The sequence below is a fragment of the Aphelocoma coerulescens genome, chromosome 6 (assembly GCF_041296385.1).
Source record: "Aphelocoma coerulescens isolate FSJ_1873_10779 chromosome 6, UR_Acoe_1.0, whole genome shotgun sequence".
Lineage (NCBI taxonomy): Eukaryota > Metazoa > Chordata > Aves > Passeriformes > Corvidae > Aphelocoma > Aphelocoma coerulescens.
This window is the reverse complement of record NC_091020.1, coordinates 6130263-6155154: the sequence shown is the minus strand read 5'-3', so window position 1 is coordinate 6155154 and position 24892 is coordinate 6130263.

The window sequence follows — 24892 nt, the reverse complement described above, 5'->3', positions numbered from 1 at the left end:
TTCATGTAAGGGTAATCTCTGGGGGACAGCTTGGCTGTCACTCCTTGCAGAACATTGGGATGAGTTACTTCCTACCAAACTGTGCATCTGTAGTGCTTCTTCCATGGCTTTTTCCCTTTTGCTTTATAAGCAGTGAAGAGAAAACAGATTTCGTCATTGACTTAGCACCAGTTTTGCTTTAGTTTGAGTGTAATTTCACAGCAAACACTGATACTGTGTGCTTAGTTTTTCATACGTGGTCAGTTGTGAATGCAATATTCTGAAGAACTGACTAACATCAATAATGTTTCCAAAATCAGTATTTGTATAATATTTGTAGAACGTACCAATGGAATTCTGCTGAATGGGACTGGCTATATAGATACTTTGGGATAGGAACAGTTTAGACTCACCAAATAGCAGGTAAGGTAGAGAATTGCAACTGAAAATTAAACATACTGTGGGAGGTGTTATATTTAATAGACATATGACTGTTTCAACATCACTATTATACTTCCGATGTCTGAAGTAAAGTGTAAAAGAGAGTGATCTATAAAATGTTATTGGTAACCCCAGTATCACATTTCATAAATTGCCTAATTCAAGTCATAATGAACTTAATTCTACATCACAGTGGTATGAAAGTTTCGATACCTTTGGCAGCCTTCTGTTTACTACAGGTTTCCACAGTGGAACAAGCAGAGCACCAACACTCTAACCAGCAGCTGGCTCTTCTGCTACTGAGAAATAACTGCACGCACCTGGACCAGTAAACGAGCAAGGACTGATGCCTTACCTTACTTGGAACCACTGAGGATATAGCTAGTTAATTTATTCCTACTGATTTTTGTTACTGCAGAGCATCTTTTACCTGTAGTTTTACCTGACTGCTTTTGCTGCTGATGGGTGGAAGTCTGTATTCCTTATTTCTCACCACTGGCTTGGTGTCAGACTGATCAGGACCTTGTAAGTGGTTATCACCATTCTAGAGGAAGGCTAAAATACAAGGACAGGAGATACCTATCAATCATCATCACAAGTCAAATTCATTAAAGAGGAGGAACTATTTTAAGTAAAAACTTTCATGCCAAAAGGACATTAACAGGTAAAAGTGTTCATGTAATTTATTCAGAGAATTTTGTGCTGTCAAGTTATTCAACAGCTTTCTCTCATTATCATTTACTTTATGTACCTTGACTTGGCAAAGCCTTTAGGAAGACATTTAATCAGAAGTATGCAAATGGTCCTGTTAGCCTTCAACAGCAGCCGGCACTTAGGAATAGAAAATCATAAATATTTTCTAAATGTTGAGACATATTGGTACTAGTTATATATGATGAGTTATGCAGCCTTCTTTTTTTTCCTACAGTGCAGTTAGAGAATTTTTCTGCAAGTTTTCGAATATTTCCTAAGCAGGGCTTTGCAAATCATTCTACAGAAGCTGCTACTGGGTGACCTGAACTGAAAATGTTTCTGTTTCCGTGCTAAAACGTAAATCCTAAGAAGTTAGCAAAGAAGGCTTTTTTGATTGAATAAAACTTTTTATTCATCACTCAGTATTTTTTTTAATTGAATGAGCTAAACCTGGTTCTAAAATAACACTTTAAATTAGAAATTGAAGTGCTTCACTTAGAAAATGTCATATATTTTTTTCTGACATGCCTATTGCACGATGCAAGTTTCAAAGGTCTTGGTTTCTCCAGATAGCCTTACATGGAAAATGAACTATTTATAAGAAAAAAGAATTTGTCTTTCCTTGATTTTTCATTATTTCTTCACTAGACCTGGTCAGCTGTTGCAAATACTTACTAAGTGTCTTTGTTTCCTATCCATCCTGATGGAAAAGGGCTATCCTTTAGGTAGGGGCACACAAGCTGGACACCCTAACTCTGGTCACATGCACTTAAGAGTAACATGTGACTTGTACTGCGTTTTTCTCTTCCATAAATTGAAGACTTGGCCTAAGATACTAAAGGCTTAAATTCAAGTAGCCTGTTTTCTAATTCAGTTTTTGTGCATCTGTGAATGGCCACAGATCTTCAGAAATGTGTATCAGGAAAAATATTTTACAGTGAAATTTAGGGGAAAATTAGACAATCTCAATCTGGGCCTAGAGTGTCTTTATCTCCATGTTACAAACAAATTACTTACAACATACGTAATGAAACAGCTTGCCCAAAGACATGCTGTAAGAGAGGTGGAGCAGTGAAAAGCAGAAGTGTTGTCCAGGCCCTTCCCTGTTTCCCCCATGCAGGGCTCACCTGTATTTGTAGCAGCTTGCTGGTGAGTTACAATCAGTTCTCAGGGTTTGCTTGTGCTTATTTCTTTGTCTTTACCAGAGTGCAGCATGTGGGCCTGCCGAGCTGCAAGTGCTTCAGTCAGTTCCATTTCAGACATTATAGCGATCATAATTTTGAATGTGAAACCGTGGCAATTTTCTGAATCACATGTGTGCCTTGTCTTTCATTACATCCATTTAGGTTCAGGATGCCTAGAGATAAATGTTACAGAAAAAGGCCTCTGTGACACAGGTTCCTACTGGAACTGACTGTACAAGCAGGAAGACACCTAGGCAGAAGGTAAGAAAAGCCTCTTTTAATTTTTTAACTGATGTAAAGCCTAATGAGGTGATTTTAATTTATTTGGCTGCTAGCAACAGTATTTAAATGAAGCACATAATTTGTTAAATACTAACAAATATGCTTCAGGCTGTAAAGCTAATGTAATTTTTTGCTTCACTGGTAGCCTTGGAGGCATTCGATTTCCCTAAGTCCAAACTTCAACTTCATCTGTAAGCAGGCCATACCAGCAGGTTTGATCAAGCATTTTTGTTTGTCACATTTTAAAAATACGGCATTTAAATTTCTTCTTTAGCCTACTGGACCCTTCCAAAGCCCTTGCTGCCTGTCCATCTGCCATTTCAGATGTTAGTCTGTGCAGGAATGCCAAGTGAGCCATGCTGTCTGCTCTGCTCTTGTTCCTTTGAATGTGTTGCCGTACGTAGTTCTGCTGCTTGGTTTGTTTCTCACATGGTGTTCAGATTAGGCAGTGGAGGAGTTTCTGACAACTGTAAAAACCTCCCCTAATGGTTTTGTCAAACTGAAGCTTATAAATTTGAGGACCTTACTACAGCTCTCATTGCAAGTACTTACATGCATCCTGAATCTATAAATTTTCCTCATCGTTTCTTGGCCTTGACCCTGTAGTTTGTGAGACAGGGCAGGCAGCATGGTGTCCTCTGGAAGCATCACAAGCAAGATGCACACAGTATGTCACCCTTACAACCTTGCTCATGGAAGAGCTTGGGGTATTTGAATATATAATGGATTCTATGCATAATTCATTATTTCAGTGTATTTCACAAAGGTTGTGCAGTTATTCTGGGGTAAGGAGGAAAGGGAGTATTGCTGGGTTGTTTTCCAGACAGAATGATGTATGAAGCTCCAGACAGCTATTTTAACCATATGATAAACATAAAACTGGACTAAGAGGTACTTTGAATGAGATTTTATTTTTTTTTTATTTTTGTGAAAATTCTTTTGATACCAAGCCACATAAATATTGGGAACTTTATAATGACTGTAGTTGCAGAGATTTTGATGGACGTTTTAATATTAAAATAAATTGAAATTAGAAGGAAAAATTAAATGCTTTCCAGATACAAAACAGTGAAATGAACGTGAGTTGCGGAGATACTGGGAATGATTGTTGCACAGCAAGACCAGTCTTAAAAGAGGAAAGAAATCTTTATTGTAATAACCGTGTTTGCAAAAAGAAAAAGACAACACAAAATTTTCAGGTAATATGCAGAATTAATAAAATGTTCTTGCAGGAACATTTTGCCAGGAAAAAAAGGAAATATTCTTTTATTCCAGATAGGGGGAGGAAAAGCACTACTTTTCTCACAAATCTTCTGGAAGAACATTTATGTTCTCTGTCAAATATGTGTAAATTAAACCATATTTTAAATCTTTTCACGGGTCCTGCTGGATAGGATGTGTCTCAAGGGCAATCCAAGGAAGGAGAACATTTGATAAGCACATGTAGCTCCGGGCAAAGCTCTGTACATTCCCACAGAGCTGTGATGCCACTGAGCTCTCCACCATGCCGCACATTTTTTTCCTTCTCCTTAGGCTCTGGATCAAATCCTTTTGAAATCAGTAGAGCTCTGTCTGTAGACTTCAAAGATCAAGCACTGTGGAGAAAGTGCAGGTCAGGAAGTACTGATCTGGGCTTCATTTCCTTTTGCTTTCCTTTTCCCTTACTTTCCTTAATTTCAGAAAGGAACATGCCATTTTCCATCTGTTCTCAAATGGTCCTGGGCCATGAGCCACCAGAGCCTGGCACTGTGTCATTGGGCTGTCAGAACAGGAAGGAGCACAGTTGTTCTTCTCTTCTCCTGGCTCCTTTAGTGTCTGGCTCCTTCCACCAGAGGTTTTTTTCCTTCCTCATGATATAGTGCAATAGGAGAAAGTATCTGGCATCTTAATAATATTAGTTTTATGGTATTCTAGTTTTCAGCTGTGAGATGAACATCAGATGGTTACATGCTCTCTACCCACACACGTGTGTTTGTGTGTGCATACGAATTTATACTATAGCATTGCTGTTATAAAATTTTTCAGAATTCAAAAATTACCATGAGTGGGTATTTGTGTGAGAAAAGCGGAAACAGATGATGTCCCCATCCTGCTACAGGGATAACACTATTGCTTAGCTTTTTTGCATCTAATGGAAGGACAAAGTACTTATTGGAAATCTGAAAACCTGCTGAAATCTGGATCAATTTTGGAGGCAAAGTAATCCGCCTAAAATTCATCCCTCTGCAAGCAATTTTTTTTTCCCCCAGGAAGGCCCAGACAGGTCTATGGCCATTTGAAAACCAGGGACCAAATATTCTACCCTCTTCTCTCTCTGCTCTTTCCTTGTGTCCAGCACCATACCCTGTCCCATCTTTTCCTTTCCCTTAACTTTCTGAGCATGAAGACTCTTAAAAATCCTTGCAAAGGTTCAGGGCAGGTTGGAATAGGTGTGATTTAGGGATTAGATACTCTGAAGAAGGGGAAATTGAAACATAGCCAGCCTCTTCCAAAGGACAGTGCAGGGAGGTTGGATTTCACTTGTCAAACTAAGCAACAATGCTGTTCTGGAAATGGCATCTTCCTCTCTTCCTGCAAAACCTGTGTTTTACTGACTATCAGTGTCTACATTTGTGACCTTCCTGTAGCACAGAAATTCTGCTTCAGGCAGATTTTTTCAGAACAAAATTCTTATAGTCCTCTCCTCTGGTAAAGAAAGTACATTTTGTAGTGAAACGTTTTCTAGAGATGGAGTCTCCAACACTCTTCCCACCTCTTCTCTTCACACCAGAAGGATGATTCCTAAGTGACACAACAAGGTGCATTTTTTCAAGCAATTTCACAGTTAGTAATTTAATATATTTGTGAGAAAAGCAGTATTGCTGAAAGGATAACTCTCTCTTCCCTTCTTTACCCCAGAGAAAGAGCAACAAAAGCCTACCTTACACAAAGCAATTAAAGCCTCTCATAGTATACAGTGGATGTCGTCTGAAGTCTGAAAGAAGATAAGCCAGGGAAATTTCAAGTTAATTGTGTAAACACCATTGCTTGTGAGCAATCTTCTCTGCCTCTTGCTTCTCTCTGTGCTGTGTCCCAATATTTGAGCCCTTTTTCCTGGTCAGAGCAGAGCTCTGGATTCCTGTGCAGCCCAGCACTAGCACTGACAACCTGTGAAGGTGTCCAGGCAGATGCTGATGTGGGAGAGGGCTGCTGAGGTCCCTTGGTAACAGCTGGTTAGACTTGATGCATCTAAAATTTATACTAAGTTTAGGTATGCAAGAAGAGTAGGAGATGTGCTTATGTCTGGTGTGTGACCACTGGTGGGTTTTATTAACCATGAACTCCCTGAAAGGTTTTATGTGTTTTGCCAAAGCGGAAAAGAGAGAAAGCAAACAGTGTTTAGCTCAACAGTGAAAGAAGCTGAGCTGGAGAAAAACAAACACCTACCTGTTGGAAGTTTACCCAACACATAGCTGATAACTTAGAAATTCTAGGGTGTTACAGGTTTCCATGGTGGCAGACTACTGAGAAAAAAAGTGAACCGTCATTTTCCACCCCCGTGGTTCTATAGATCCTTGAAACAGGAGTTTGCTCACAAATTGCATTTTGAGCTAGAGACTGGGAAAGCTGGAAAATAGATCATCTACCCATGGAACTTTTTTTCTCTTGCCCAGAGATCTGGAAGGGATAAAGTAGGGCTGCTGTACAAGCCTTGTGCCAGAGGAGTTTTACTCTGAGGACATACCCAGCAGGAACATGGCAGTTCTGTACACCAGGTTCTTTGCACTTAAGCTATATTCCCTTACATATCTAGAGAGTGAGATTCTGGAAACACTAGCAAAAAAGAATATTTTTTACAACACATCTTAATGGAAAGAGGACACTGAACAAAAATCACAGGGACAGATGCATTTATTTTTTAGCTGGTATGAGCAGAGCAAAAATAATACTTTCAAATATGCTGTATTGAAATCTCATTGGGGAAAACACCAAAAAGAATTATCTATTAAGCAGGGAAGAAAGCAAGCATACAGAATCCGTAGGTATATTTAATTTCATAAGCAGGTTTATATTCTTTTGTGGAACTGTAATTCAAAGGAGTTTTTTAAGCATCCATATGAGAAGACACTGGCCTGGAGTAATAATGTGATTGGTAAGACAAAAGAAAGCTCCAAAAGAACTGGTATTCTCACTTTTCAAAAAGAAAAATTTACACTAGTGTTTTCAGTAGGACAGGCCAGAAATAGGTACACAGAGCACATGGGTGTGATTTTGCTGCCTGCCTCTGGTGCTCCTACTCATACCTGCTGGGAGCAGCTCCCAGTGAGGAACTCCCTTACGATCACATCCTACTCCTACACGCAGAGTCTGTCTTCAATTAACGTGTGAGTAAAGCTTATGAAGCAGTGGGCTGTGAGGAGGAGCAAATACGATGAGTTTATTATTTAATGCAAATTAACTATCCTAATTAAGAGTCTTAGTGTAATAGCCAGAGTGAGACTGAAGGGTCCTCATACCTGTCTGTTAAAGGCCATCCTCTACAGTGCCTCCTTAGTGATTTCAGTGCAGCTGCCCCTCTCGTCATTCCCAGGAGAGGGGGGATGTAGGTGGATCAGTCAGCTCCCTGGAGTGCTCAGCGAGACTCTCCAGAAGAAATTCTCTGTAGTATTATGAAAACTATTCCCTAACCCTGTTAGGTAGTGACTGAGATAGGGAGTGATGCCAGGAGCACACCTGTCCCTTAGAATCCTTCTCCCTCCTCTTCACATGCTCTAGCTGCAGGTGGCCCCACTGGCATGTGCATGCCCACTCCTCTTTGAATGCCAGCTCCCAGCAGACATCTCACATCTTCCTGTGATTAAAACCTTTGAAGAGTGTCATTGTTACCAGTTTGGAGGCAGAACTTTACATTTGGACTGTGTGCATCACTACATATATATATATACATATGTTCAGTCTGGATTACCTTTAAAACATCCATTTTAGTTCTCTGCCAATAGATAGTTTAGAACATGGGTATGATAAAATAAAGTGTTGCATGCTGAATTTAAAGAGAAACTTCTGCATAGAAGTGTAGAATTTGCCTTACGAGTTACATGTAGAAGTGCACATCACTTAGTAAATAAAATACTGTATTTTTGATGTGAATGTTCACTGTCGGTCCATTACAGCAGGGGGAACAGCAGTCTAAGAGAGTTTAATCACAGTAAGGGCTTACTTCTTCCCCTGGCCAGTGGAGTCCATTATCCTCTAAGTGCATTCCCTTATTCTGGCCTTCCCTGTTTGCCCTTACCTTGTGTCTCTGCTGAAACAAGACCCAAAAGGCTATGGAGATGAATCGACCAAATCTTTTTTAATCTATTTTTTTTAAACCATCGTGTAAAAATGTTTTTAACTCTGTCAGCTCTCCTCACAAATGATAAAATACAATTTATTTTCAATCTCTTACCTGATTTGGGCTGTCATATATGTTAAGCCTTTCAGTAAATCAACATTAATACTTTACCTTACTATCTGCAAGCAAAAGGTCTTGCTTGTATTTTAACATCAATGTATTTGGCTTATACAGGTCTTTTAAATGATTCACATCATATCTTAACAAGCCTCTTGGACAGAAAATAATAATAAAACAAACACAGTTTTCATTGATGGAGATTACCAGCTGTTTTCAATGAAAATGATGAAACAAGGAAGAGCTATGAAAGATGTAAACCAAAAGGATTACCTAATTATCTGTGTGCATATGAAATTATAGCAGCAGGTTTGCAGATGAAGCAAACAAAACTGCCATTTTCTGCTCATGTGGAGTTATGTGGGTATTGAAATTTACCTTTTATTATTTTAGCAGGGGCTGAATTGGAGCCAGCTGCAGTTCTACTGTAAAGGCATGAGAGAGCGATTGCAAGAGCTCTGTTTTCACATCCCTTTGATACAATAATGGAATTCTGATAGAAAAAATAAGAAAAAAAGAAAAGGAATGATTGTGAGAGAAAACAGAATGTTGATCAGGGAATTTCGTTAACACTTGGATAAGCAATTTAAAATTCTAGATTTTCAGTAATAGGTAGAACTGCTCAGAACTTGAGAAAGCCCATTTGATGTGAGGCTTTTGTTCAAAAGGTTTGAGAAAAAAACTCCACAAACCAAACTGTGAGTAGGTATGTGCAATAGAAGGGGAGGAAATGGAAGGACGATTTATCTCAACTGAAACAAAGATTATGCAGCAGCATTGATTAGTTCCCTAAAGAGTTCCTGTCATTTGCACTGTGCATATAAATGGTCGAACGAGCATGAATGAGGTTCTCTCTCTGTGCACTTTAAATGCAGTTGTGCCATTCAGTTGAGCCTGACGGTTTAATTCTAATTCCCAGGTTGTGGCATTTTGTATTTGGGAAAGAAAGTAAAATTCTGAGCATGAGCTTTTTGAAAACAGTTTTCTTTGTTTTTCTCTTTTTATTATTACTGATTTATTTTTAAAGATAAAAGTAAGGAATTTTTTATACTTGGAAGACATAAGAAGGAAACCCCCCCATAGCAGAGGTGTGAGCCATTACAAAATGTCCCATGTGACAGAGTCCAGGACAGATGTTCAGCCACTGCCATATTGCTGGATCCTTGGCACATGGTGACACCAAATGGCCAAAGCAGTCCCCCTAAGTGATGGCAGCTCAGCCGAGGGAGCATCACGGCTTCTGTTCAGGCCCTGCAGTGGCAGCCTGGGGGTGGAGAGGGACAATGAGGTACTTCAGGCTGCCCCCCAGGGACTCCAGGCTAAGCTGGAGCTTTCCTGAAGTTCTGCAGCTGTTACATGGAAGAAAAGTGCCTTTCTGAAACAATGATTCCACTCAGGATTTAAGTCTAGAGATAATAAAGGACAGACAGAAGGGATTAGTGTCTTATATGCCATAGCTGGTTCTCACAGCAACAGGCAGCATTGTGACAGCATTTCTCAAGAACACGTTGAGGGGTAGAATGAGAACACGTTGAGGGGTAGAATGACAGGTAAAATGAGAATCCTGCATAATCAGAGGTATTGAAAGAAGCTAGCAGGATTCACTGGTAGGCTTCCTTCTGTGTAGGATGTGATAAAACTGCGTTTTTAAATCAGCAAGATATTCTCATGTAATAAATATCCACATTTTTTTCCTCCTGTAGTTTAGCTCTATTATTCAGGATGATGTCAAACAACACACCTGCCAAAATTTATTCTAGAATATAGGGAGTTGTCATGACATGCACCTAGTTTAACTGGGAATAATTCAGAAGTGATGATGTTCCAGCACATTCCTGTGTGTGGGGAGCTGTTTGTCATCTTCTGTTTTAATGCAGATGCTAGCAGGGCACAGACCAGGAGATAAGTGTTTTAAATAGGGCATCCAATAGGTCTGAACTAACACCTGCCATAAATATTCAGGCAAATGCTGCTTCCCTTGAAGCCTGTGGTTAAATCTGCCAAATCCTGTAACTTCAACAAAACAGTGCAGTAGAGCTCAGTATGAACCTGTGATTCTAAGTCTTCAGCTCATCCATTGCTATTCTGTAAAATTTGCAAATTATTTAAAGAAGTATTTTAATATTAAGCCATAATATTCTGTTAAGAAAATATGATTGAATTGCCCATATTATTCCATATTTTGTTATGCCAAAGGGGAAAAAAAAGAGTTTAAGAGAGAAATAGGAGAACAGACAAGGAAGAAGGAACAAGAAGAGCAGACCAGAACTGTAAATATTTAAATGGCTACAGAAAAAAATCTAAAAGGAATTACTTGTTATTCACTTGAGCAAAGATGGTTTACATTAGTTGTTGGAAAAGATTTTCAAACTGCAAATTTCTAAACCATCTAAAATTCACAGCTGTTTCATTCCCATCCCAGAGAGAAGAGAGTGAAGAGAGCTGTCTGCCAAGAGCAATATCTGTGTTTGCATGATCTCCTTGTTTGTTGTTCTCCCATTGTGGGGTTTTCCTTGGAAGGAAGTGGTGTGACTCATCAAGTGAATATTCAGTTAGAATGTAGGGGCTCACAGAGTCTCTAATTCATCTGCCATCTATATTTTTATCCTTGTGATTATTTAGTTTATTCACTGGTAGAACTATGCCATTATTTTCTGTTGCTCTATAAATATAGATGAGAAACAGTTCTGTTGATACATTTAAATAAGGTAACCAGCAGAAGAAATTCAGCTCAAGTACATTGCCACATCAAACAGCTACATCAGACTGTTGTAAGGAAATATGTCTGAACTGATGCAGCTTCTTGCTGCTCTTCTGGAAATCTGCAAAAAAAACAGCTGAGGAGAAAAAAAATAAAGGATGAAGGGAAAATAGACAGAGTATTCAGACTGGAGAAGTGTTTCCAGTATTTGAGCTCAAATTCTCTTAAAGGAGAGATTACTGAGACTGCATCTGTGGATTTTTTAACTTTAGTAATAAATCATCCCTGGATGTGGCAGGACTTGCAGGAATTCTCATGTTAACATAAGCTCTCATCTTGTGGAGAGCTGTGTGTGCTGGACCTCGCTTACATACAAGCATCACCTGGGTATTTGCACATAGTAGATCTCGGGCCAGACCTGTGCAGTATTTGCTGTAGAGCAGAGTATTTATTGCTGGGGAGGGCCACATGGGGAGGTGATAATTCAGTCCTGATTCACAGAAGTCTTCTCTCATATGTATTGAGTGAAAACCTGATGATATTCTCTAGTCAAAAAAACCCCTAGTGAAACAGCAAGTCTAACAGTTTCTATCATGAGCATTTTATTCATAATATACTGATGTGTAGGACTCTCTAAATTAGTTTGACTTGACTATTGAAAAAAACTAATTACAAAAACCATTTTTCTTTTTGACAATGAAAATGTGAGAAGCAAGTGTATACACAAGAATGCTGAAGAGTTAGTGAAATGAAATGTGATATGGATGCCTCTTTGTCTGAAAATCAGTATGTCCTCTTTTTGGGAAGGGCAATTCTTTCTGGGCTTTCTCTGTTAGTGATATCTAGTTCCTTCCTGGCAGCATATCCATCAACAGGGATTCCCAAGGATGCCTGGACTGTTACCAGAAATGCAGTGCTGCTATTGCAAGTAATATGTGTCATCATATTTGAAATCAAGACTTATCTACATGGAAACCTCAGTTTTCTTAACTGACTTAGAAAGTGGGACAGCTCTCTTTTCAGGCTTTTTGTTGAAGAAGGTCGAATCATAAACTTTTAAAAGATATCTGGATTTTTTTTCTATTTTAGATTTTTACTTTATAAAGTTACACTGCAGGAATAGTTTGCAATTGCACTTGCTTCCTGTATTTGAGGAATGTTATTCATAACCATTCACAGAGCTTCTGAGAAATATTTTCATGTTTGTATGTAATACTATTGTACAAATACTAATTGCTTTCATAAAACGATAATGTCTGACAGGCATTGCTGTTAAATACTTGGTGCTGACAGATTTGTAAAATGTTAATGGTTTGAAGCTACATCTCCCTACATTGGAATTTTCTGTTCTGCATGTTATCATAAACCTAAACTCTTGAAAGTTTAAGGCTTGTTCTAGTAGGGAAGTGGAGATGCTCACATCTATGATAACAGATTGACTACAGTAAACAAATTTTGAGAACAGACTCTAAAGTAACTAATGAAAAATACCAAGTAAGAAAAGCCCAATCCAGTGAAACAACCCCTTCCAGCAGTCATATCACAAGCACTATTTTCATGTCCTTCTGCTGTATTATTTATTTTCTGCCATTTACATTGCTCATTGCTCACCCTTTTGGAGGGTAAAATCTCTCTGATGCTGGAAGGCTAATTATGAATTACCAAATTGTTCAAATCAAACAGCAACAAATACAACAAGAAATAAGCATGAGGCATTACAAAATATTTTCTGTTCACTTTTTGCTATAGCAATGTGGTTAAAATGATTTATGATCATACAATATCACCATTGTCTGTGATGTACACTAAGCACCACCTGTGGGGCTGAACTCTTGTTTTCCTGAGGTGAATCTAGCTTGCTGCTGTGGCAAAAGGGTGTTCTTACAGTCAGATGATAATTGATATGCAGATGGAATACATTAATCACACTGTTTTTAGGATTGGTGTGTGTGGGAAGATAATTTCCGAGAACTTCAGAAGGAAATGATAGTTATAACATCAATGTCTATCTATTTTTGTCCTACATATAGCTCTTCCAAGTGTTTCTGTGAGAGAGCCAGATTGAGGGCACATAAGCCTTTTGTGAGGGTGTATGTTATTTTGTGTAATCTGGATCCTGCAAAAAGATCCATACTGAGCCTTCTGCCATATGATTAGGCCATTTTGGTTCTGTTAGGCCAATTAGAATGTAAACTGAAGGATTTTTAAAGGATTTTTAAAAATGCTTTGACCTGGGAAATTATCATGGTGTATATTGACACAAAGTAACCAAATAGATATCTTCATTTGATATACTTTATGCAGGGAAGACAGTTTTAATAAAGACAGTCAATAAAACCTGAAATTGGTCTTGGGTTTAGCTTGCTGAACACTTTGGGGCTGGCTTTCAGGATCAGTTCAGACCATGATAGCGCTCTCTTAAAATTGTACACCCATAGCTCATGTCTATTAAATGAAATGTGAAATGCACTTAGAAACTACACCAAACTTTAGCCTCTTTTATAATAGCAACACTTCTATGGTAGTAAAGGCATTGATTCTCTTGTCTGGATTAATACTGTTCTAGTTTATAGAAAAACAGAGAAAATTATCTATTCAGAAAAGCAAGGCAGGCTTAGAAGAGTATTCACCTTCAGATAAATAAATACATAGTCTGTGAAGATATTTAAAGTGCTTAAGAGAACGAAAATATCCAATTTACAAGAAAACAAAAACCCTGTGGAAAACATTTGAAGGCAGAGAGAACATTAAAGATAAAAATGGAGATGTTGATTTTGTATGACACAAGTGTAACCAGATTTGCAAAGGCAAATCAACCAAGGCTAATAATAATGGCCATTTCCACGTAATTATTTAGGGAGCTCTGCTAATGATTGGGCACTGCTTAATGCAAAGGTGTCTGAGACTACCATTAAATCATTTTTCTTCACTTAACATGATTATTTTCTTGTGAGTATGAGAAAAGAGTGGATTTTCCATTTCTGAATGACAATGTACATACTCTTAGACATATTCCAGTCTGCACTTTTAAACACGTTAAAGATAAATTGGGTTGCTTGGAAGGTTTTAGAAAAGTGAATGCATGCATTTACATCTATTTGAATTCTAGCTGCTTATAAAAGGAGTAAAGAATATGATTGGAAACTATGATTTATTTTACAGTGACATCAAGACATTTCTGGCAGATAGAACGGCTGTTTCAGATAGTAAGACAGTGCTAGATAAAATGTGTTGAAAATCATGCTGGTAGCATAAACTTTCAATTGGCAATATTTTTTGAAAACTTTCAGAAGTCTTTGTGAGTGGGTAAAGAAATATGAACATTTACAGGAGGAATTAAAAAATCTATGTTAAATCCACAACTACAGAAAAAGAATAAATATTAGCAGATGCAAAGGAGACCTTAAGAGTGAAGTAGTGAAATGAGATGGTCAAATGTAGGATCGTGGTGTGCTTTTGCAAATCTCTGCAAGGAGGACTACTAGTGCAATATAGCCCAAAATGACTAAACCAGAATAGAGCAATGAATGTGGAGGATCTGTACAGAAAGGGCTAGATTTTTTTTAAGGTTGAAAGATGTTTTTTATCTAAGAAGTCCCTTACAGAAAATAAAGCTGTATGTTTCCCTGAAGCATATTTATTAGATGTTTTCAAATCCAAGAGACCTTCCAACGTATGGAAGAACAAGTAGGAGAAAACACAGATACTTTGGAAAGTTTGCAGAAGTTAGGAATCAAAGTCAAGAGGCTGGTGAAGTGCTGCAATTATTCATGGATGATAACTCAGCTGCTTGTACATGATTAACTCCTGATAAATATCAGAGTGATCCAGATGTGTAAATGAAGATGATTTGAGGAGGATGAGTGACCTTTCTGTTGAGTAGGTCAGTGAGCAACTGAGTTTGGATTGGCAGCCTGCTAGGTTTTGTGTGTTGTGAAATGCCAAAGTACTAATGTGATGGATAGAGTCCAAAGTGCTTTGTGGTACTTTGTCCATAATGCCACCCAGCCTTTACAGTATATATGAAATAACTTATGCATTTAAGATATGACTTTGTTTCTATTGCTTTTCAAGTGAGCTGTGAAACTCTAACCAAGTATTCTTATATTTTTTGATAGCCTTACTCTGCCATCTAGACCAGATTTAAGCAATAGTGACAGGAAAAATTCCATGTATTTTAACAATGACATGGCAGCAGGTTTAGCTATACCAGCTCTTTTCAGCCTTTCTCAAAAATACCTTTGCAGAAAGGGCGTCTGCTCCCACAGACTTCAGAGCATCATTTGCAATTCTCACATGGGGAGTTTACTGCATTTTTCTCCAGGAGAACCTTTGTATTGTAGTTTTCTCTAAGAGATTTTGCTCTAGAAGCTGCATCCAGGCAAATGAAAGAACTGTTAACAAATGGTATCCTCAAAAGAGTATGTTAGTTAATTAACTGTACAGAGGTAGCATGCAGGGTGAGGAACTAAAAGCAAACAGGGACACACCTTCCTCTAAGCCTTGGTCTTTGTATTTCCCTTTCAGGTCCCTCAGGCCTAACTGATTACAAACACGTTCAGCTCTGGCTAAGCCAGGATTTCCTTTGTTTCCCTGGAGAGCCAGAGGCTTCTCTCTTGGTCTCAAAGGCCAGGTTTTCATTTAGTCTAATATTCTGTGTATTATGAAGATACACAGACCTTCCTACCAATAAATCTGTTCCTCCATTGCCAAGGGCTTTGAACACCTTGGGCAGAGAAACAGCTTTCAAGGTATGGGTAATTTGATGGAGTTTTTATTTTGAAAGGCATTGTCTGCCTTTTTGTGTATTTTCAGTGAGCCAATGCAGATTCATAAATTCCTTTGAACCCACTGAGCAAAAAAAAAAATCATAATCAAATGAAAAAAATAGTCTACTTGTGTGAGGTGTAATGGGCATTTCCTGTGGTCCTTGCAGAAACGGGTTAAAAATACAAAGGATGATGTTTCTTTCTTTTTTTTTTTTTTTTAATGCTACTTTCTTCTCTTTCCTTGCTGGCACACTGTATTTCTTTTGATCAATCTGTATAGCCTGGCACAGATGCTAGCAGATTTTCTTGTGCTTTCTCTTCCATCTTGATGGAAAAGTTGTGTATTGATTTAAAGATATGTCAGTGGAGGGAAACAGAGTCCTATCTCAAGAAAGAACCAGCTAGAATATACATCATTGCTATCTGTCCTGTGCTCAACCATGCCAAAACAGTGAGCAATAGCAGGACTACAAAACACATCAAGTAAAGTCTGAGGTATTCCAAAATAAAACCAGAAAAGGATCCACCACCAGTGGTGTCATGTTTAGACACTCACTTTGGTACTTCTGAAAGCTTGTTCTAAAGCTACTTGTCTTAGCAGCAGCTTCTTAAAAATAATGTATGTATTTGGAAACCAATTAGCTGAGTTAAGTTGAGGTTTTAAGCTTTTAGAAATCCTGTTATCCCTTGAGTGTGATAAGCCGTGAAATCATGTGTAAGTCACCAATTAAGCTCATCTGGTTTTTTTTTTAATGGGTAAGAAAAAGATCAGATATATTTGAATTGCATTCAAGCCAATTACATTCCTTCCAAACAAATGAACTGAAGCTATTAATGGATCTGACTTTGCCCTGGGCTTCTAGCTACCAAATCCACCTCCCTTTGGTAGTTTCTCTATGACATACCAAAGATACAATGTTTCCTTACTGCTCTTACCACATTTTCATGTGCTTTGGGCCACACAGAAAAGATTACATAGTTTTGTATCAATTTGTATAATTTTAATGAGAGGTTTGTAGAAAATAAGAAATCTTCTGCAGGGTCTTAAGTTTTCAGTGAAATAATTACAGAAAAAGACGCTAAATACATTGCATAAAATTGCAGAAGGTGCCTTTTTCAGGCCATATTTGATTTCAAAACTGCTGGATCTCATTCCATAAGAGTTAAATTGAATGGATGAAGGATTACAGGAAGAAGTTGACATCTGTGGTATTCTCAGTGAATGGAAGTTGTTACTATTGCCTGAATTGATACAGGGCCAAAGGTGTAGGAGGAAGGTAGTAAATGCATTACTTCCCCCCCCAAAGTCTGGAATTGATTCATTGTGATGTGTCATTTCAGATGAACTGGCAGCAGTTTTTTCCCATTCCTTTCTTAGACACATTTCAAACTGTTAGATCTTGATTTTCATTTCTTTGTGGCTGACTGAAAGCTCTCAAACACTCAGCAATGCTGCTTTAACTCCAGAACTCTACAGTTCTCTCTTGATAGGGAGAAGAGCCATTCTCAAATGTATTTTGCATCTTTTCAAAAGAGTTCTTCTTTGGAGGCAGATTTACAAATTAATCTGTTATGCATGCCATCTTATTTATAAATTGTATAACTGAAAACATGATAAGCCAATTACGGTATTTAATATGTTACTGTTGAAAGATTGCTCTGTAGCTCCTGTACTAGAAACAGCACTTAAAAGAGAAGGTTATTTCTCAATGATTGAGTATTTCAGGTTAATTAATCTGATGAACTATCAACAAATTAACTTCTCTCGTGTCTCTGTCTTTTCACATGAGACAGACACATCTTCCTGAATAAATACTCTACTTACCAAGAGTACAGCTTGAAGGCGAATTGATGGAAACAATGTGTAAACCATTTATTGATGTTAAATTTGTGTAGACAATTGAATGTTGAAAAAAAATAGTTTGCTGCTGAATCTTTGAATACTAAAATATTTTGGGTGGCACTTAAAAATATTTCAAGTGGCACACATTTAGTCTTTGGCCAACAATGCCGTGTCTAATGCAGGGTCAAATTTTGTACTTGAATTTTCACATAAGCAAGTGTTGATTGTGTCTCATGGGCAGAGTGGCTTGGAGACTAACTAAATGAATGCAGCTGGACAAACCCAGAAGCAACGATTCCCAGGCCTACCTGGCAAGGTAGGAAAGGAAATAATAATTACAAGCCAGTCTTTTTGAAAACACGCCTGGTCTCCACCTCAGTGTTTAACTGCACTGGGTTATTTGCTTTGGACAGTCTAACGCAAGCTTTATCTTCTGCTTTCTGCTGTCAAAAAGCAATTAATTTCTTTTTAGCAAGAGTCTGAGCCACTGTATTCCGTGTGTTTGTCATCTCCACGATTCGCTTTTGTAATTCATTCTCCCTGCCCAGGCTTACTTAAGCTCTGAATGTAAGCCATAATTCACACACAGTGTGGTAAACCACATCCTCGGGTAGCAGCAGCAGAGAGAGCCTATTATACAGGTGCTTTATCACATCTGCTATACTGGGTTCTGAGAGGAAAAAACAATTCCTGTGATAGATTAAGTCTATCCCAATAAGGGCTTCATAAATCAGTGCTATGGAAAGCAGGAGTGGCTGTGGATGTCTGCTGAGATCTAGGAGAGGCTGTAGCCTGGTAGATAATTTACAAAGAAAGAGAAATGCCCTTAATGGAACTGAGAGAAAAGACCAATCAGGCATAGGGAAATAGCTCTAGTAACCTCACTGCAGTAGGATTCACTCACTCATTCCGTCGTCATGCCATTCCTCCAACACCAAAGCCAAAGGAAAGCCACAGAGGAGGAATTTGAGATTCAACTGGGAGAACTCACTGACTTTGGGGAGAAGTCTCAAATCGCTGTGAACCAGTTAAAGGCACTTAGGAGAGGGGACATGATGAATGTTGTTAGACAGTTTTCAGAGTATTTTTGACCTTGGGGTTGACGTTTTGATGAAGGCTTGGCAGTATTACTCCTTTGTTAGAATTGTTTTGTCCAGTTTTATGAGTGAGTGTATCACTCAACTTGTATCTGCAGCAGGAAGGATGTACCTCCCTACTCTTTATTATTTTAGTGTAAAAAATTGTAACTCAGTGCGTGAATGACACTGTAACTTTTCAGACAAGGTTAGTAGCAGATTATCTGCCAAAAACCTGACAAGTAAGCAACTTCCAGTAGGACAGATAAATCAATCTTCCAGAAGGTTATGATGATATAACATCTATGCATGAGTGAGAACAGGAACATTAGAGAGCAACGAGGGTGTTTGGAGTTCTTGGTGGGGGATGTCACTCATGTCTTCGTTGAGTATTCCTTTCTCCTAGATGTGGCCCACTGTTTTCAATGCCCTGGGTGTGTTTAGAGCTAAAGGGTGTAACAGAGAATTCTTAGTAATACTGTCCTGTGGGACAGATTATGCAACCAGATGCTATTTTAACTCTACTGACCATTTTCTTTTCAGTAGGGAAGAAATATATATATATACTGCACTGTCAAAACATATTCTCATCTGAACCGTGTTGGATAATACTGCAGGAATAATAAGCCAGTGGATTTTCTCTGTTTAAATCAGCAGTGAATAGATGAACTTGCTTCATTTAGCAGAATGTGCATAAAGTTAGCAAATAATTCCAAGACAAGAAAATCAGACACTGCTGGATTGTGTGAACTCAGACCTATCAGAAAGATAGATGCCCTGTTGGCACCCACAATTCTAATACCAGGTGGCTGCTGCTTTGAAGTGGTAATTTATTCATCTGTTTCTTTCTGACCTAAGAGATGCCAGTGAATTCTGAGGTGCCATCTCCAGCACAAGTGCCACATTGGTGTTTTGCTCCTTGTTTGCGTACAATGGGGCACAGTTTTACCTGACACAAACATCCTGAAGTGCAGCAAAGGCAAAATGGCTTTGCACAGAAGGACCTGCAGGTTGTGATGGACACCAAGCTGACCATGAGTCAGCAATGGGCTCTTGCAGTGAAGAGGCCAAGCAGCCTCCTAGGCTGCATTGGGAAGACAGCAACCACCAGGCTGAGGGGATCCTTCCCCTCTCCTCAGCCGTGGTGAGCTCAAATCTGGAGTGCTGCATCCTACTGAGCTCCCCGATACAAGAGACTCATTGGCATCCTGGAAGGAATCCAACAAATGAATACAAAGATGATTAAGAGATTGGAGCATTGATCAGATGAGGAGAGGCTGACAGAGCTGGATTGTCCCTTCAAGCCTGTGGCTTGGATATAATTAGAAATATCCTTTCTGTAAGCACCAACCCATAAAACTTGTGCTTTTATAATAAGAAAAAAGTCAGTGCAGACATTTTAGAGCCCTGTTTTTCTCAAATAACCCACTCACTCAGATTCTTCCTCTCCAAAAGAACCCCTGATGAAATTCTTGGTGATCACAGGGGGCATACCCTGACAGGAGGGGCTTTTCTGTCTGTGAATAGTCCTGTTGGCTGTCATAATTGTGCTGCTAGCCAAGAGAGCTCTAACCGAATTTCTTGAGGTGTATTGCTCCCACTGCTTGATAACTATGGCCAGGTTATTCATCATGCATGGGATATACTTAAAGCCCTTGACAACCTGTCATATTTGCCCCCTGAGATGGTAGACATCTAACATTCTCCATTTATCCTAAAACTGAGTTAGTTGTAAATTGTCTTCTTTTGAAAAGGAGTGGTATTGCACCTGTACACAATTCTAAGATTTGCAAATTTATGAAAGTCACTGGGGACTGACCAGTGAATTTGAATTTAAATTTAGCATTTGTTGCTTGCTGTACAGTTGAACAGGTAGCACCATCGTTATTACCGATGCACCCCAGTTCTTTGTTGATGTTGTGTATTGACATTGGTCTGTAAGTCTTTCTTTTTTAATGAAAATTTATTCAAGGGTCTTCCCTTCCTTCTGACTACTTAATATTTGCGACCTCTCTGCCCTTTGTGTGTCCATGTATCCTGTGTTAGTATGGTCAAACACAGCCAAAAGTTCCTTCTTTTTCCAAAGATATCTCTATTAGGTGACCTGGTGAATAGCTTAAAAATCTGCTTTGATACTGAGGTCTCCTTTCATTTAGCTTGAATAGGATTTGGTGGATAAAGTTGCATGTGAGAACTTGACTGGATTTTCAAAAGCAGGACTTCAAATCTAGAGGTGCAGACCGCCTTGGAGGACCTTGTCCAAAATTGATTGTTTGTAGTTGCCCAGGATGTGTGGAAGCACTCCAAGCTCCAGACTGCTCTGCCTGTTGTTCAATGACCTTTCCATTGCCAAGGCCAATTTTTGAGGAAGTTGCAATATAAAATGCTGTTGGCACCAACCGTAATCTGTGTGATCATTTGGCTTGTATTTCCAATAAAGTGATCAGACTATTATTAGTAACAAGCATATGTCTTCTAATAAAATAATTGCCTTTATAACTCTGGTAGAAGGCTGGCATGGATATTATTCAGACATCAAAATTATTCGGATTGTGCCTTCAAATATCAAAACATCTTTGATAAGACAAGCTACAGATGTTTCCTGTTTTAAGAATGAGCTTTAGCTGGTGAGAAAATCTGACTGAAGTAAAAGAAAGAATCCATTAGCACGGACTGGGGGAGGGCCATCTCCTAGCCTCTGCTCCAGACAGGGGAACTGGGCATCTCTGAACCAGCTCCAGTAATGTTTTTGCTGTGCAGGTATTTGTCTGTACTTACAGTGAATTCAGAGCGTGCTTCCTCTGCTTGTCCAACTGCTCCCCTGAGAGCCGACTCCAGGTGGAGGTACTGGGATGTAGCTCAGCAAGCTGCCTCATCTCCCAGCCCTAAAGCAATATGGAGCAACCATAAACAACCCTAAACTGGAAGAAAAATCCAGAAAGATTTCAAAATAATTTTTTATCTTCCTTTTTAAAGTTACCACTGATAAATATTTCTGGTTATGATTTCAGAAAGTGCTCCTATGGACTGTCATGGTGTTTCCACTCTTCTAGGTAATTACTTGCCTTAAGATGCTGCTGTAAAGCAAAGGAAAAATTTCCAGTATCTTATTTTTAAATACTTGCAAAATTAACTATTGGATTTCTGCTGAGCCTGTTACATTTCAAATGTCAAACTGTGAGAGAATGCTACAAATATTGTCTGAGTTACTCCCACTCTCTGAACTGGCATTACTGTGGTGTGCCTGGAGGAGGAGAACCAGCTCTGTTGGAGCAAGATGCAGAGCTGCATTTCTAGCGTTTCTATAGTACCCAACTTGTATGCTGCTGGCATGCTGGAATAAATTGATCTGGTTCATGCACAGATTTGCTTCTTAATGAAAAAAGTTTAATTAAGAAGATCTGCGTTAATTTAAAGTCATTAAAACTCCCATAACATATTGTTGTAGGTTTATTAGTACTTAAAAGCTTGTTTTGCGCTCAAGCGTGCAAGCATGAATAGTGACGTATGAACCTTTGTTATATTTGCTTCTGTGACATCACAAATGTGTAATAGATATCAAACTTGGCCAGCTTTTATTTTGATGGAGTTGGCCTCAAACTTTGTTGTTTCTTTGCCATTTTAATGACTGCAAGTTTTATCCAAAATGTAGGGAGGGGAAGAAAGGCTGAAAAAGTTGGCATTTCTATGGAGCCTGGTGGGAACTTACTCACTTTGAAAGCAGAATCAGGGAGTGGTGCCTCTTGGGCTTGTATTGCCAAGTTTCTCCTGCATTCACAGGCAGGCTCAGCACAGTTTCAGTATTAATTGTTCATTTTTTTTAGTGGCTACTTTCCAAATTTTTTCCTCTTAATCAGGACAGTGCCACATTATCAGCTGGGGATTTCCTCTGTTATGTTTAGCACTGACATATCATGTAGAGAGGTAATGTTTATAAGTAGACATTAGGAAAAATCTGTTAGTGACAGATAGCTTGGGGGAATTGTGAAGTCTCCAAGAAGGGATATATATGTGGGAACAGGTTAGCCGGCATCTGTCTGGGAGCATTTCCATGCCATCACTCCTGGGCAGGATGGTGACAGGTACCAGATGACCTAATGTTCCTTTCCAGCTCTTCTATCCTCTTGTACTATGTGTTATGCATTTTATGTACTAATGAGCTTCAGATTTCATCTGAAAATTGAACTTTCTGGCAGTGGGGTTTGTGTATTTGTTTTTAAAAGTGTGGCTGTTACTTCAGTCAAGTTTAAAATGTTACTCATGTTTTTAATGGAGATGGATAACTAAAGCAAAAATCAATCACATTCATAATTTCTGTAAATTTGCTTTGTTCCACTGAAATATAGACAGTAATCCCAGTTTCACTCCTTTTAAAGACGTACTAGTATTTCATATGCATCAAAACATCCATTAAAGAAAGTGATAAAGGCAACTGGGTTTTCAGGTGAGTAGATGAGGGAGGTGGGCATTTCTGGAGGCTGACCATGCTGTAGACACAAACTATTTGCCTGTGATTTTTAATGTGTCATCAGATGGGGTCTGCACAGACACTTGAACTTTTTTGAAGTGACAAATTATGACATCCTTAGAAATTAAATGTGATGTTTAAGAAAGTTCCTGAGTGTTAATGGATTTCTTCATTTGTCTTTTATATACCGGGTTTCATTCTGAAGCAATTCAGGAAAACAACAGAGGAAGCTATAAACATTTTGTGAATATTAGGAAGAAGTTCCAGAAGAACTAATGAGTATGTAATTGGAAACACAAATTTGCATGCAAATTTGAGCGTGATATTTCAAAGCTTGCAAACATCAAAGTGTATTAAAATGACAAGCTACCCATGCTAATGTACAGTTTTTATTTTAAACTGGTAAAAGAATAGAACATAAAGGTTTTACTTGTGAGATGGCTAATTATGTCAGATTGCTTTAGGCAAAAGGCAACATCAAGTCATCGTGACATACATTTGCTTGGCTTTTTTTCGTGTTCTTGTATGCAATTTCTGTGTCCCTTAGGGGCCAGAGAAGTGAAACATGTGTCAGGAATATTAAGGTAATAGAGAGTCACAGCTTTCTATCTAGCAAATAATAGTAGCATCTCTTACTCCAACTCTGAACTCTAGGCAAATGCATACGTAGTGATCATATTCATTTGATTCATGGGGCATAGCAGAAGCTAGCTTGGTTTTGCTTTGCTAACCTGAAACTGCCCTGGCTACGAGTGAGGGTAGCTACTGGTCCCTGGGTGGAGAGGTGCTGTGAGGAAGGGAAGCCAGGGAACGTGTCCCCTCTCTGACCACAACAGTCTGCACCGATGCTGCAGCACCACCTGGCCTCAGGCTGGCCAAGGCTCACCCCTGAACTCCCTGACTCTTGCATCTGCCTACTGCAAGTGGAGAAATGGGGAGCCAGAAAGGATTCAGGGCTGTCCTGTTGCATTCATACGCTCTCATGCTGCGCTGATGCTGCTGTACCCAGCTTGAAAGAATTCCCTGGCTCATGTCCCTCTAACTCAGAGTTTTCTGCACCATATTTCTCTACTACCTGCCACTTCCTTGGTATGTTCTGCTTGGCTTCAGGACTGGATTAAAGCCTTCATTAGCAGAGTCCTCTCCTGCTACCTTCACTTGGGAGCTAAAAAGGCTGTTCTATCAAGCTAATTAAATAACACAAGTGATGTATGAAAGGAGTAAGCAGTAGGATCTAGTTCTTGACTGTCACTTGGATGTGCAAAGTATTTGCCTGGGTACTTGGCAAGAGGTTAAAAAAAACGGCCTTTGCAGAAAAGTAAAGAATAAATAGTGGTGGGCTTTTAAAGGCAGTGAAGAATGTCAGACAGATTCCTCACATCTGCAGAGGACACCAGGTCATGGAAAGATTATTATTAATGGGTGAATTTTCTGCAGTCCTTAAATGCAGCTGCACCCGAGAGTTCAGCAGGTTCAGTGGTGTAATGCATGGCAGCAATTTAGCAGAACTGTAAGAAAAGCATGTATTGGTGCTGCTCTCTTGACTTGAATTCCAAACAGAAATATATCAGAGAAATTCAATACTGATACAGCAGGATTCTTACCTACTGCCTTTGCCCCCTTCCTGACCTTCGCCACTGAGGCTCTGTGAGGCCTCATGTATGTAACAAGGTGGCACTTAGTGCTGAGAAACAGCCTGGCTCTGAAGGCTACACAAGACCAGCTCTTTCTGTACCCATCTAGTAAGAGGCAATAGGATGAAAGTGAAGCTGAGAGCATAAAGCACTGCCACAAAAAGCCTGTTTCAGCAAAATGCACTAAGTGGACATAGGATCAAGTGAGTACTGGCTTGAATTATATGGGTTAATAAGACTTCACCTGCATGGAAAGGTTGCTGATTTTGAACTGCCTCCATTCCTATCAATGCCATGTGGGGTTTAGCTAGAGTAGAAGGTAGCTTCGTTGTTTTGCTCCAGCAGTCTTACCGAGGGCTTTTGAACCTTGTAGGTCTTCAGGAAGCAAAAT